Here is a 16,774-nt window from a genome sequence, read left to right as displayed (position 1 = left end):
TTTTGTTAGGCAGAAGTAGTAAAAGTTTAATTAAAGAAAAACTAGAGTTTCCACCTTGTACAAGTTTGGGATTGGATCAAAAGAAAGAATTGGTGATAAAAAGGGCAAAGCAAAAAGCTGAATCTAGATCTAAAAGACTCAATAAAAATCTAAAAGTTTCAAAATTTAAAATTGGAGATTACGTTCTTTTAAAAAACCCACGAAAAATCTAGTGAACTAAACCATGAAATTTCAAAATTTAAATATATTTATAATGGACCATATATAATACAGAATATTCCACACGATAATGCTTACTACCTGATCTACCCAAAATCCAAAAGACCTTTGGGTGTAAGAAATATTGTGGACCTGAAACTGTATGTTCCTAGGAAAGAGTAATTGTGCTGTATCTTATGCTGAACCCAAGTTATTCTAAATATAACTAATCTTTGTAAATGTCTGTATACCCTTGAAAGTGTGTTAATGTAGTTATGTGAGTTTCAGATTACCAATTGTACTGTAACTGTAAAAAATGTATGGAGAAAAGGACTGAAAAGAAAGGATAAATGCTATCAGCCAGATAAAAGATGGGACTGTTAAAAATGAAAATGGGCAGTGTATGAACCATAATATGAAGGACTGCCAAATACCAATGAGGGCAGATAAATAGTCGATGGAAAATTGTAAATGTAATCCAGGGGATGTGACATTATGAAGTGAAAAGGACTGCCCAAATCCGCATAATAGGCAGCAAATATGTGTAGTTAATTTTCTGAATGTATGTGTGTGTTTTGTTTAGTAAGTAAGGAAATGGACTGCTATTCAAAGCAAGCAGCAACAAATTATCTTATAGAGTATACGAAATATGCATTTGTTTTTGTAGTTAAATGTTTGTATTCCATAATCTGAAATTATCTCTTTGAGAAATTTGGAAAAAATGATTAAATTACTATTTTAATAATATTATGATGGGAAGTTGGACTGTGCAAAAGGCACTTGAGTAAATGACAAGTAATTATTCTTGATATGTTAAAAAAGTGTAAACCTATATACAGTGAGTAAAAGGAAACATGTAGTGTAAATCTATTTGGACATTTAAGTAAAGATTTAAGACCACTGTATAAATTGTAAAATTTAGTGTTCCCATAAAATTTGGACTTAAGAAAATTTTCTGGAAACAGGGGCATGTGTAACAACAACAACTGTACATATGATAATTTTTTTTTTTCTTTCTGAATGTTGATAAATTAATGTAAGCAATGTTTTGAATTTTCTTTTTCTTTTCGTGTCATGTTAAAGAAACTGTGAGCAACTTTCGAAATGAATATTATTATTTATGTTAGATTTCAAGTAATGTGGTAATCAAAGGGAAGTGTATTTAATGTTAAAACTAATGTAAGATGTGAAAATTGTATTTATACGCTTGGTCCATACATAGGAAAGGTATTAATATATGTGTAGTAGAAAACCTGTGGTGAATACCCTACCTGTAGGGGAGCGGGAAAAGGTGGAGGCAGGCGAGCGCGGGAAAACGCACACTGGCGCGGTTCGGCACAACGGGCTCAGTATTACAGTCGGAGTTGGGCATCGGTCAGAGGAACACGTACCGTATCGAGGAGGCTATCCAGTAAAAGTGGATTCCATTGAGCCTCGGATGTGCCGATCCCGACGTCTACATGGCATGGCTATATTCTTAGGCACAAAATTGGAAAGATTACGACGCTAAGAAGAAGGAAAGTGGCGATGCAGTAAGAGCCTTAGCCGTGCTTGTATGTGTGCTGTGCTTCTCGCTATCTCGCTGCCCGCCATCCGCCGCACCGACTTGCACAGGTCAAACATTTAATTCATCTTTAGAATTGTATCTGTGTGGACCAGTGTCGAAACTGTTTCTAACTGTTCAATAATAACGTGACTTTTACCAGAATTGCCTCAGCCATTACTTATCCTGATCACTGACCTAGACAGGGTCCTTACCACATATTGTGCAACCCGAGTATCCCGAACTGAAAGTTTAAAGTTAGTGTTAACGAGAATTATCAGCAGACAAATCTATGCTATAAAGAAGTTTAAAGTTCTGTGTGTTATTGCAAATGTTGATAAAGAACAAAAGTATGACTAAATTGGAAGAGAGTTTTTTTGAATTGAGTTAGCGATGTTATTTAATTAATTTGAGATAGAAATAATGACAGTTAAATAATTCAGAAGTAAGACAAAAGAGTAGTTATCCATAGATTGATAATTTTGAGTGTTAATTTACCTTCAGTACTTAATAGTTTCAGTATAACGACCATAACAGTTTCAGGGCCCCCCCTTCTCTTGTCCATTCTTTCAAACCTTGAAGTGTACTGATCAGATTTGACCAGCAAAGTTAAGTTCCATATTAAACTTAAGTGTATTAGTGTTTATCCATCCTTAATAGTGACATTGTATGTGTACTTTCAAGATTGTTAATTCTAGGGTAATCTATGCCCGATTTCAGTCTGATCAATATACAAAATGCAGTTCGTAGTAATCATTGCAGTGTGGTGTTGTGTATTTATAGCTCGTCCAAATTAGTACAAAAGGAGAAAACTTTAGTTCAGTGGATTTTTCCGGTTCCAAACTTTGCCATAAAACGCAACATTACTACGTGTTATTGTGCTTGTACATGCACCCACTTGTACAAGGAAAAACTCACTCAATGCCTAATTAGGCTGGCGACCGAATTGTTAATCATTGGTAGTATCTACTGTGTGTACTTCTTGTCCATGCGAACGAGTAATTATACTTTACATTTGCTTGACGCATCACTGTAGTTACTGACCGGATATAAGTCCGAATTGCTTCCAATTAGGTACACGCGGTCAACTTATGTACTAAAATCCTTGTTTATAAGGTGAAGCCCGTGAACTTATTACAGTACAGGCTTTAAAGAGCTAACGTACGCCCGAGCGGGCAGTAGCCTTACAAACTCCCAATACACTGGAGCCGTGTAGTGGACGATTATAAATTACAAAATGTGTAGTGCACCAATGGCTGACGGTACAACAGCATGTAGAGTGCGTTCTGGATTCCAGATGAAAATATTTCTGAGAGCCGGTGGACCAAGTGCTAAGAAGCGAAATTCTTGTTCTCAGCGTATAATTACACCTACCCATGAAATGTATTACACGCTTGGATATCGAAATTATTAACAGTTCAGCATAACTGCACGTAGCAGGTTCGTATAACGCTAACTACATTTTATCTTCATATACACCGGGTTGGTAGCACTTTCCCGTAAGTTTAATAAACACAACAGATATACATAACAGACCTTTAATCACCAGAAATATGTTCTCCTTCACTATTTATAACAGTCTGCCAACGCTGGGGTAGCTTTTTGACTCCATGACTTGTAGAAATCACGTGGGCGTAGAACTCGTCGAGCCGTGATCGGAGCGCATTTTCATTCGGAAAGAAATTTCTTTGGAAGTTGTTCGATAGAGACCGGTAAAGGTGAAAATCTCAGGGTGCAAGATCAGGTGAGTGCGGAATGATTTCCCAACTCAACTCCTGTATATTTTTGTCAGTCTAGCAGAATGTGGGTGGGCGTAATCGTGGAGTAGCATCACTTCACGCACTCTTCCTGGTCGTTGTTCTTGGACTGCGTCTGCGACACGTATCAGTTGTTGACAACAAATGTCAGCAGTGATGCTTACACCTCGGGGAAGCAATTCGTAGTACACCACGCCGTCGTTGTTCCACCTGATACATGTTTTTGTTGTTACGGTCTTCAGTCCTGAGACTGGTTTGATGCAGCTCTCCATGCTACTCTATCCTGTGCAAGCTTCTTCATCTCCCAGTACCTACTGCAACCTACATCCATCTGAATCTGCTTAGGGTATTCATCTCTTGGTCTCCCTCTACGATTTTTACCCTCCACGCTGCCCTCCAATACTAAACTGGCGTTCCCTTAATGCCTCAGAACATGTCCTACCAACCGATCCCTTCTTCTAGTCAAGTTGTGCCACAAATTTCTCTTCTCCCCAATTCTATTCAATACCTCCTCATTAGTTATGTGATCTACCCATCTAATCTTCAGTATTCTTCCGTAGCACCACATTTCGAAAGTTTCTATTCCCTTCTTGCCCACAAACTATTTATCGTCCACATTTCACTTCCATACACGGCCACACTCCATACAAATACTTTCAGAAACGACTTCCTGACACTTAAATCTATACTCGATGTTAACAAATTTCTCTTCTTCAGAAACGCTTTCCTTGCCATTGCCAGTCTACATTTTATATCCTCTCTACTTCTACCATCTTCAGTTATTTTACTCCCCAAATAGCAAAACTCCTTTACTACTTCAAGTGTCTCATTTCCTAATCTAATTCCCTCAGCATCATCCGACTTAATTCCACTACATTCCATTATCCTCGTTTTGCTTTTGTTGATGTTCATCTTATATCCTCCTTTCAAGACACTGTCCATTCCACCTGATATATAACATTATCTTTTGTGGATGTACGCATGAACGGAGAGTTGCTGCTTTGTTTGGGCCAACCATTCCTTTCTTTTACTTATGTTTGAATTAAGACACAATTTCTCCTCGTCAGTAATGGTACAGGATAGGAGCGGTCTGTGTAGTTCACGAGTCAATTGATGACGAGCAAGCACAGGACACACACGGCCACCCGCTGGTTTTTGTGATTTTACCTTCGAGCATGCGGTACACATACAGCCGATTCTTGAACTTTCCACATTGCATGCAAATGTCACACGGTGGTGTAATGATCTCAGTTCATCATATTTGCCAGTTCTCGAGTACACTTACGTGGATGTTGTAGATTATGAGTTTAAACGATTTTCATCAAACCCTGAAGTCTACTTGAAAGTGGAGAGTCACTAACATAAGAACGATCATCCTTAAAGCGAGAAAACCATTTTCTTACCGTGTTCTGTCCAATGGCATTATCCCCACGTACGGCATAAATGTTTCTGGCTGCCTCGGTTGCTGTTAGCCATCTGTTGAGCTCAAACAGAAGATTATTTCGGAAATGATCATATTTCTCCACTTGACACTCCATTTTACGGTCTTCACAGCTCCAATCACATTTATACGTGACAAAATGACAATAAGGAAACTGAAATACCAACAGTGCACTACAAATAAAAGTAAAAGGGAATTAGAATTACATTAATATCTTCAGCTGCAGACGGGCGTTGATATATATCAACGGTGACAGATGAAAATGTGTGCCTCGACCGGGATTCGAACCAGGTATCTCCTGCGTATATGGCAGACGCTCTATCCATCTAAGCCACCGAGGGCACAGTGGGTAGTGCCACTGCAGGGACTATCTCGCGCACGCCTCCCGCAAGACCCACATTCTCACCTTATATGTCCACACACTGCATTCGTAGTGTGCTACCCCAACACACTCATTACTCGTGGAAGACATTCTTACCAAGTCCCGTAAGAGTTCGGGGAATTCGGGGAATATGTGTGCGTCTGAACATAAGAAGGGGGTCATGGCCGGTATTCAAATGGTTCAAATGGCTCTGAGCACTATGGGACTTAACATCTGAGGTCATCAGTCCCCTGTTGTTGTTGTTGTGGTCTTCAGTCCTGAGACTGGTTTGATGCAGCTCTCCATGCTACTCTATCCTGTGCAAGCTTCTTCATCTCCCAGTACCTACTGCAACCTACATCTTTCTGAATCTGCTTAGTGTATTCATCTCTTGGTCTCCCCCTATGATTTTTACCCTCCACGCTGCCCTCCAATACTAAATTGGTGATCCCTTGATGCCTCAGAACATGTCCTGCCAACCGATCCCTTCTTCTGGTCAAGTTGTGCCACAAACTTCTCTTCTCCCCAATCCTATTCAATACTTCCTCATTAGTTATGTGATCTACCCATCTAATCTTCAGCATTCTTCTGCAGCACCACATTTCGAAAGCTTCTATTCTCTTCTTGTCCAAACTATTTACCGTCCATGTTTCGCTTCCATACATGGCTACACTCCATACAAATACTTTCAGAAATGACTTCCTGACACTTAAATCTATACTCGATGTTAACAAATTTCTCTTCTTCAGAAACGCTTTCCTTGCCATTGCCAGTCTACATTTTATATCCTCTCTACTTCGACCATCATCAGTTATTTTGCTCCCCAAATAGCAAAACTCCTTTACTACTTTAAGTGTCTCATTTCCTAATCTAATACTCTCAACATCACCCGACTTAATTCGACTACATTCCATTATCCTCGTTTTGCTTTTGTTGATGTTCATCTTATATCCTCCCTTCAAGACACTATCCATTCCGTTCAACTGCTCTTCCAAGTCCTTTGCTGTCTCTGAGAGAATTACAATGTCATCGGCGAACCTCAACGTTTTTATTTCTTCTCCATGGATTTTAATACCTACTCCGAATTTTTCTTTTGTTTCTTTTACTGCTTGCTCAATATACAGATTGAATAGCATCGGGGACAGGTTATAACCCTGTCTTACTCCCTTCCCAACCACTGCTTCTCTTTCATGCCCCTCGACTCTTATAACTGCCATCTGGTTTCTATACAAATTGTAAATAGCCTTTCGCTCCCTGTATTTTACCCCTGCCACCTTTAGAACTTGAAAGAGAGTATTCCAGTCAACATTGTCAAAAGCTTTCTCTAAGTCTACAAATGCTAGGAACGTAGGTTTGCCTTTCCTTAATCTTTCTTCTAAGATAAGTCGTAAGGTCAGTATTGCCTCACGTGTTCCAGTATTTCTACGGAATCCAAACTGATCTTCCCCGAGGTCGGCTTCTACTAGTTTTTCCATTCGTCTGTAAAGAATTCGTGTTAGTATTTTTCAGCTGTGACTTATTAAACTGATAGTTCGGTAATTTTCACATCTGTCCACACCTGCTTTCTTTGGGATTGGAATTATTATATTCTTCTTGAAGTCTAAGGGTATTTTGCCTGTTTCATACATCTTGCTCACCAGATGGTAGAGTTAGAACTTAGAACTACTTAAACCTAACCAACCTAAGGACATCACACACATCCATTCCCGAGACAGGACTCGAACCTGCGACCGTAGCGGTCGCGCGGTTCCAGACTGGTGGGCCTAGAACCAGAACTATATACTATATGGATATAGTGTCTGTTCTTTCGGGCATGTCCGAAAGAACAAACACCATATCCATACAGTACAAATAAAAGTTGACGATCGATAAATAAACCCATAGAAACCAGAATACCAACAAGGAAAACAAAAACACTACGAACTTATGCAGGTACCTTGTAGAAAAATGAAGACTGCAATGTTGTCCACGTTATCCAGAGCTACTTCGATACAGAGAGTTTTCGTCTGTGGCTGTGATCCGCACCTTTTACAGATCTGTCACCCACTGAAAACATCTAATCATGAGTTACCGCGAGGCCGGTACTGCAACAGTCGCCAGCCACTATGACTAATGAAGTCGGACATAGTTGAAGCAGCATCGAGTGTACCTTTTTCTGTCACCGATTCGATTTCTCAGCCGTTGTTGTTGACAGGGTGGGGGGGGGGGGGCGCTCTGTATACTACATTTCACATCCTGTATACTCACCTCCCAAATCACCTGCAAAATGTAATGATGTATTCTTCCCACTACAATGCACACGCGCAATAAGTAAAACATTATTTGCTCTCCCTCCTGGTGTCGTAGTTTTAATGGCCAGCAGTATACTAGGAAGGATCGAATGTGAAAACAGTCGTTTCTTGAGCCATGGCCTCCTAACATATTTTCTTCGTCTGGGTGTGAGAATGTGTCCGAACGTTTGGCCGTGGACCTCTCGGTAAACTCACTACCTTAGCTCACCCCACATTTCTACACTACACAACTACAAATCAGGTAACCGTACTAGAGCCCTGTAGTGATACATCCAACAGAATGAGCTCTGGAAGCCGCGCTGCGCGTTTCACAAAATCTGATTTGTCGTGGCAGACCGAAGCCTCCAAGCTGCGGCTTTCTCGTCCTGACGGGACGACCTACTACCGCCTGCTGCCTTCCGCGTAAGGCTCCCACGCACATTTGAAAGGACGTTCGAACTTTTTAGAAACGCCTCTTGGCTGACGATCACTGAGGGGGGCCGATGGGGGAAGGACAATTTCGTGAGTGCAATAAAATCTACAGTGTCTCGATCTTTCGGCGCATATTAAAAATAGAGTAGTTGTTTACAAAAAGAAAGTAGCTACACAGTACCCTTTACAGGGTCGCGTATTTACATCCTGAGAACGAGCGAAGTCACGCTCTCTACGGAATGTAGACGATAACTGTTTACAAGGCACTGCATGGTGTAGAAGAAATCGAGACGATCAGTTTGATGTAGGGCACTCGTGGTCTATCAAGCCAGGAAGCCACCATAAAATGTCCTAGAAAAGCCACTTGAGTTACAGTGCATGCGCACTGCGCGAGATTTTGAACGTTCGCTAGCCCTCTTATGCCACCGGCTTAGCTCCTCAGCCATCTACAGCTCATTTCTTTTTCTCGTAAAAATCGCCTTTGAATATTATACACTCGTTACTCTTGCACTTAAAAACTGTCAAATTAACGTCTTTTGTAAAATTTGCCGTAAAATTACACTACTGGCCAATACAATTGCTACACCAAGAAGAAATGCAGATGATAACGGATATCCATTGGACAAGTATATTATACTGACATGTGATTACATTTTCACGCAGTTTGGGTACATAGATCCTGAGGAATCAGTACCCAGAACAACCACCTATGGCCGTAATAACGGCCTTGATCCGCCTGGGCATTGAGTCAAACAGAGCTTGGATAGCGTGTACAGGTACAACTGCCCATGTAGCTTCAACACGATACCACAGTTCATCAAGAGTAGTGACTGGCGTATTGTGGTGAGCCAATTGTTCGGCCACCATTGACCAGACGTTTTCAATTGGTGAGAGATCTGGAGAATGTGCTGGCAAGGGTAACAGTCGAACATTTTCTGTATCCAGAAAGACAAGTACAGAACCTGCAACACGCGGTCGTGCATTATCCTGCTGAAATGTGGGGTTTCGCATGGATCGAATGAAGGGTACAGTCACAGGTCGTGACACATCTGAAATGTAATGTCCACTGTTCGAAGTGCCGTCAATGCGAACAAGAGGTGACCGAGACCTGTAACCAATGGCACCCCATACCATCACTCCCGGTGATACGCCAGTATGGCGATGACAAATACACGCTTCCAATTGTGTTCACCGCGATGTCGCCAAACACGGATGCGACCATCATGATGATGTAAACAGAACCTGCATTCATCCGAAAAATGACGCTTTGCCATTCGTGCACCCAGGTTCGTCGTTGAGTACACCATCGCAGACGCTCCTGTATGTGATGCAGCGTCAAGGGTAACCGCAGCCATGATCTCCGAGCTGATAGTTCATGCTGCTGCAAACGTCGTCGAACTGTTGTCTTGCAAACGTCCCCATCTGTTGACTCAGGGATCGAGACGTGGTTGTACGATCCGTTACAGCCATGCTGATAAGATCCCTGTCATCTCGACTGCTAGTGATACGAGGCCGTATGGATCCAGCACGGCGTTCCATATTACCCTCCTGAACCCACCGATTCCATATTCTGCTAACAGTAATTGGATCTCGACCAACGCGAGCAGCAATGTCGCGATACGATAAACCGCAATCGCGATAGGCTACAATCCGACCTTTATCAAAGTCGGAAACGTGATGGTACGTATTTCTCCTCGTTACAAGAGGCATCACAACAACGTTTCACGAGGCAACGGCGGTGAACTGCTGTTTGCGTATGCGAAATCGGTTGGAAACTTTCCTCGTGTCAGCACGTTGTAGGTGTCGCCACCTTGTGTGAATACTTTGAAAAGCTAATCATTAGCATATCACAGCATCTTCTTTCTGTCGGTTAAATTTCGCGTCTGTAGCACGTCATCTTCGTGTTGTAGCAATTTTAATGGCCAGTTGTGTATGTAAATTTTAACGGTGTAAACTTAACAATTAAATCGTTTTGTATCTCTGGCCCTTTTTACTACAAACTACTGTCCATATTAAGGACAGATGTAGTGTAAAATGCATTCCTGCACTTAAACACATGTATTTCCAAAAATATTAAAGCTAAAATAGTAAAACTTGAGACTATTATGTGTAACATACTGCTTGATATTCTGTGCAATGTTTGTTTGAAAATGCGTATCGGCATACATTTTACAAGGATTTGAACTTTTAGTTACCAATGTTTCTATAAAGTACATTTTCTCAGAAACTAATCAAGCAATAAAACTGGAATTTCACAGTTTACATCTGCATAAGAGGCTAAGAAAACGGGTGGAACAGAGCTTTGTTTAAGGTCATAGTTGCTCTGAAATTAATTTTTCGGTTTTATGTTACCCAAGGCTGCTCTGTTTCTCTCAAATTTTAAAGGGGAACTTTTCTCAGAGAAAAGATAACGGAAAAGTGCTGAACAGGATTATTCGTTTAGTAACTCTTAAGAATTTGCCAAATTTCAGGATGTTAGCTTTTATAGTTCCCGAGACAAGCTCAAAAAAGTCAGTTTATGACAATTCGCATTTATAGTTTTTGTTTCAAATGGTTCTAAGGGCTCTGAGCACTGTGGGACTTAACATCTGAGGTCATTAGTCCCCCTAGAACTTAAAACTACTTAAAGCTAACTAACTTAAGGACATCACACACATCCATGCCCGAGGCAGGATTCGAACTTGCTACCGTAGCAGCAGTGCGTTTCCGGACTGAAGCGCCTAGAACCGCACGGCCACATCGGCCGGCCTTTTATTTCAATTTTTAACAATATTGTTATACTTCTTGTGACTAATGCTGTCCATGTCCATAATCTTTATTCTCTTTCTCGTCTTCCTGGAGTAATTTCTTCTCCTGCCTCCTTTGCCTAGCCAAGTTTTGCATTATTCCTTCTGCTGCCTGAGCTTTGTCCTATCGCTTTTCATCGATGCTTCTGAGTATCTTCAGTGTGAATGCACCTGGCTGGAAGCCTAGTCTCTGTAGGCACTTAATCCTGCGTACATTTCCACTGCTGAACATTAGAAAGGCATCACATGCAGCTATCTTCACAACAATTCGGGGCACAAATACTGTTTTTGGACAATACATTAATATAAGTTGATTGTAGCTCTCATTTGAGTTATGTGTTTTCTCATGTATACATTTTTTCAGCGGTTCAGGATTGGCTAGGTGACTGAAAGTTTGTTTTTTAACAACTAAAACAGCAAGTGGCAAACCATGTTTGTGGGAGTATGGCTTTCAACTGGCTTCTGCCTGAAGATATTTGCACTACGATATCTCACAACGGGAATATTGAGGATTATCATCTGTGGAAAGCTTGTGAAACAATATTGCCCACACAGCTTGCGCATTGTTTGTTTTCACGCTATGTAAGTTACCCCTGGTAGCTTTTCCATAATATATTTGCAAATGTGAATTTCCTTGTTTGTCAGTATGTTAACACCTCCCAGTGGCTTTCCCTCTTCAAAAAACCACGTTGTAAACAAAGGAACAAGCAAATATAATCTTTCTCACAGCCTTCTAGACTCATCTGCAGGTTCGTTTCGATTGTGGGAACGAAAAATTAACACACGAAAAATTTCCAGCGTAGAGAAGGTGTGGATCACAGCACAGAAAGAGGGACGTGGTAGACGCAGACGCCCAAACAAACTTTTTTAAAAGAGATTTCTGACCAGAAATCTGTTATGAGACTGTGTGAGGTATTCTTAAAGAATCAATCTAATAAATAAAAATCCCAATTTTTTCGTCTACATCTGCCCTTAAGCTTAATAATAAACGTGACTAATTTTCGCATAATATTAGCACTATCAAACGTTGCAAATAGCTTTCGTTTACTCCCCGCGCAGCGCTTTATGCTTTACTTTACAAAACAAGCCTTCTGAATCGAAGAACGTAAGCGGCAGATCACAGAGTTCCAGCTTTGTTAGCAGTTAATGCAGCTTCAACCTAATGTTATAATTTTCACACAGATTTCTCGCACTGCAAACAGGGAAAATTATAGCATTGTGTTGTCATTAAAACATCTGACGAAACAATATTTCAGAGCAAAAAGGTGGCTGGAGGAAAAAGAACTTCTTTGGCGTCTGCTTTGAAAATAAACTATCCCCTTTTCTAAGGACAGCGACCTGCTGATGTTTAAGACTCAATTTCTGTTACAATAAGTGTGTTGGAGGAAGGGAATGAGCGGTTTCGTTTTATTCACCTGTCAGCTCGGTGCACGCAGGGAAATCAGAGATACATTTGGAAAAATATTATTTATCGACATTGCTGCATTACAGTTCTGCCCTCCAACATCACATACATATGTTCCGACAAACAAAAAGAAAGGCATTTATTTCAGAGACTTTACAACAATATTCAATAAGTTTCCTTTAATTTATATCTATGGTCACAAACTTTTTGTTAGCAGATTACCGGTTTCGGTCTATAATGACCATCATCAGATCTGTTTTATAAAAACAAAGTCCTAATGAACTGCAGCCATAGTGGCAAATTCAATAAGTCTGAGAGCCACGAATAGAAGTCCTTAGGAGGGCGAAATTTTTATTGTTGATGTTAGAAAGAATTGTTTACGAAATGTATGGGTAGTTCCAATTTTATGTTGGATAGTTCCATTTAGTTTGTGGTGGGTGTATATTTACGATGGTCCTTCAATAACCAATGCAACATTTTTTTCTGAAAGCAGGTTCCTTTTATTCAGGATTCCATCATATTATTCCCTATTCTTTTAGCTAAAAACCCTGTTTTCTACCATAATCTCCGTTCCATGCGGTGGCCTTAAGCCGCCTTTCTAAGAGGGCCTTTATGTCTGTGAGGGACCACTCTGCAGGTCGACGTCGGAGCCAAAGTCATGCTTCATCAATCCTCCCATCATCCACGCACTGCTTTCTGGGAAGTGTATCCTTCAGTGGGCCAAACAGACGGAAGTCTGGAAGTGCGAGATCCGGGCTGTAGGGAGGATGATGAATAACAGTCCAGTGAAGATCTGTGAGTTCCCTCGGACGCACTACAAACAGAAAGTGTGCAGCGAGGTGTCTGATTGTGTTGCGCCGATCACCTCGAATGAGAGTGTCCGCACGTTTCGACATTGCAGGAGCCACAGCTGTTTGCGGCCGGGTGACACGCAGATCGGACACGTTTGCGCGACTTCGTTACGATGATGACAAACGCCTGCCCAACGGCTCACCTAGCTTTTGTTCACTACCAGGTCTCCGTAGACATTCTGCAAGCGCCTATGAATATCTGCCGTGCTCAGACTTTCTGCTAAAAGAAACCCAATGCAAGTTCTCTGCTTGGAACGCACCTCCGCTGCAGATACCAATTTGAAGGCTTGTTTGTATAACGCCGCCAACCATCATAACTTCATGAAACTACAGGGGCTCAAGCGGGAATGTCCCACAAAACATTCCGCTCTGTTTTAACCGAAAATGGTAGAGAAAAAATTTGTTGCATTATTTATTGAAAGCCCCTCGTATATACTTTACGTGATCAAAAAAATGGTTCAAATGGCTCTGAGCACTATGTGACTTAACTTCTGAGGTCATCAGTCGCCTAGAACTTAGAACAAATTAAACCTAACTAACCTAAGGACATCACACACATCCATGCCCGAGGCAGGATTCGAACCTGCGACCGTAGCGGTCGCTCGGCTCCAGACTGTAGCGCCTAGAACCGCACGGCTTTACGTGATCAGATTAGTGAGCACATCTCATATTGTATTGCATTTTTCCGGGGATTTAGCGCATGTTTCCAGCTACTTAGTGCAAATTGCGTGCATAATTTTGTTGTTATTAGTGTATACCAATTCACTTTCACTTAACATGTACAACGGACAATGAGCCAGATATTCCGTGCTATCTGGACGCTGAACAAAATGCGGTAGAAGCTACATGGACACAAGGTACACACTCCGGTCTAGAAGCTACATTCGGAAGTAGAGTGGTCTAGAGTTGCTGGCTGTGAGACTCCTGGAGAGTTCTTCAACCGCCTAGTAGGATAGACTTTCCTCCCTCACGTGGAACACCACGTTTTTTTTTTTTTTTCGGGAAGTGAGGGTGTTTTTCACGTTTTTATTTTCTGGCATTTACCCATTCGCGAGCCATCTATCACATCCATATAGTACCATTCTAAATGGCTTTCCTACTACACATTCCTTTAACTGCCATTTACAAAAATATGAAGGAATGAACAAATGGTTGAAACATGATACTATTAAAAATCTACGCGTAAAGTAACTTCACCATAAATAGAAATACACAGAATACTATACATAGAGACCTTCAGAAAGTAATGCAACACATCTTTTTTGGGCAAGTTTCGGTTGAGAAAATGCGGAATTTGTCGTGGGACATCGTGGAATATCCCCGCTTCAGTATCTACAGTTTCATGAAGTTCCAATAGGTGGCGCCACTGTACGTAGCCTTCAAAATGGCGTTTGTAAGGAAGGTGCGTTCGAAGCACAGAGCTGTCATTGGGTTTCTTTTGGCGGAAACCCAGAGAATCGCAGATGTTCATAGGCCTTTGCAATATGTCAATGGAGACCTGACAGCGAACAAAAGCACGGTGAGTCATTGAGCGAGGCGTCTGCCATCATCGCAACAAGGTCGCGCAAACCTGTCCTAACGTGACGAAACGTACAGAGACACTCATTTGAGGTGATCGACGGATCACAATCAGATACGTCGCTGCTCAAATGGATGTCCCTGTTGGTAGTGCTCACACACTCGTCCACCAGTTGGAGTACTCAAAGGGGTATGCCCACTGGATTCCTCGCCGCCTAACGGAAGACCGTAAAGAACAACGAAGGATCATTTGTGTGTAATTGCTTGCGCTTTCCGAGGCTGACAGTGACAATTTTTTGTCGAATATCGTCACAGGCGATGACTCATGGATTCATCACTTCATACCGGAAACAAAACGGCAATCCATGCAATGGCGTCACACCAGCTCTCCTCGGAACAAGAAGTTCAAAACCGCACCCTCAGCTGGTAAACTCATGGCGACGGCCTTTTGGGACTCTGAAGGAGTTATTCGTTTGATATCCTCCTTCATGGTGCAACGATCAACTCAGAAGTGTATTGTGCTACCCTCACGAAATTGGAGAAGCGATTTCAGTGTGTTCATCGGCACAAAAATGCTAACAAATTTCTCCATGACAACGCAGGGCCCCACACAAATCTGCGCACCCGAGAAGAGCTTACATAACTTCATTGCGCTGTTCGTCCCGTTCACCCTACAGATCGGATCTCGCACCTCCGACTTCCATGTGTTTGGCTCAGTGAAGGACGCACTCCACGGGAAGCAGTACGTGGATGTTGGGAAGGTCATTGATGTTGACCAGTAGAGTTTTACCAAGCGGACATACAGGCCCTCCCAGTATGCTGGTGTAAGGCCGTCGCATTGAAAGGAGATTATGTTGAAAAATACATTTTTGTAGCGAAAAGAGTGGGGAATAATGTGGTGTATTGAAATACTGAATAAAACCAACCTTCTTTCAGAAAAAAAATTGTTGCATTACTTACTAAACGCCCCTCGTAATTAACCTGCACATCATGTACGAAGCCGGCCGCGGTGGTCTCGCGGTTCTAGGCGCTCTGTCCGGAGCCGCGCGACTGCTACGGTCGCAGGTTCGAATCCTGCCTCGGGCATGGGTGTGTGTGATGTCCTTAGGTTAGTTAGGTTTAAGTAGTTCTAAGTTCTAGGGCACTGATGACCACAGATGTTAAGTCCCATAGTGCTCAGAGCCATCATGTACGAACTAGCTCTAGACAATTCGACCGCACATATTTAACACCACATTTAACACTCGTCCACTCTTTTGGATTGACAGCAAGACTGCAGCCGATGTTAGTAGGAAAACCTCTGCTTTAATCAAAGCTCAGGGAAAGGGGTTTTTTGTGGTTTGTATCCGATAAACGAAAATAGTAGATGGTTCACATTTCTTCTTCATTGTACATTATGGAGATTCCTCCGATTCTGTTCGGAGCAGGTGGGTTGGAAATAAGCTATGATCCAAGCGCGTGGCTGAGGTTGTTATGAATCGTGTGCTTCGGTTCCAAGAAGTAAACAACGTTGATACTACTGTTTTACATTGCAGCCGACCATAAAGCACTCATTTTAGATCTTGGTCCAGTACCAGTGTGTCTTTCAGACATTCCACGCTTTGTCATTAAGCTCAGCACTTAATCGTAATGAAATCTTGGTTTCCCGCAATTTATACTGCTTCTTTGGCTAAGCTGACAACTATGCCATTACGAAGGATTCCACTGCGCTCTGCTATCCTCTGTAGTTTTCGTTTCACTATAGATGTAGTCCCATGGTTTTAGCTCTTGATGCTGCGTGATGGTTCTCCTGCCTCAACTGGCTGGTATTCGTAGGGACAGCTCCAGTGTATATTGGATTACATCGATATTGACAACTTTGTACCTTGGAAATCGAATTCCTTTCCTCGTCATCGTAAAATTGTCGTCCATAATCCAAGACTGAGCTCACCAGATTGTTATACAAGGTGAGTTCCCCATCATGTGCCACCTGAAAGAATACATCAAGTGATTTGTATTTAGTATCATAGATGCTATTTAAAATTTGTAATCCAATAACTTTTCATGACCACAAGAGTCAGACTTAGTGTTATCAGTGACTGCGATGAAAAAGAACCAAATGTTATCTCTGAATTTTTGTAGACGCTTCTCTCTCTCTCCTGCCTCGGCCATTGCCTATGTAAACGTTTGTAATTTTTGGTTAATAATAATTCTGTTAAAATGAAATTATGTA

Source organism: Schistocerca cancellata, chromosome 8, assembly GCF_023864275.1.
Source record: "Schistocerca cancellata isolate TAMUIC-IGC-003103 chromosome 8, iqSchCanc2.1, whole genome shotgun sequence".
Classification (NCBI taxonomy): domain Eukaryota; kingdom Metazoa; phylum Arthropoda; class Insecta; order Orthoptera; family Acrididae; genus Schistocerca; species Schistocerca cancellata.
This window is presented reverse-complemented; position numbering follows the sequence as displayed.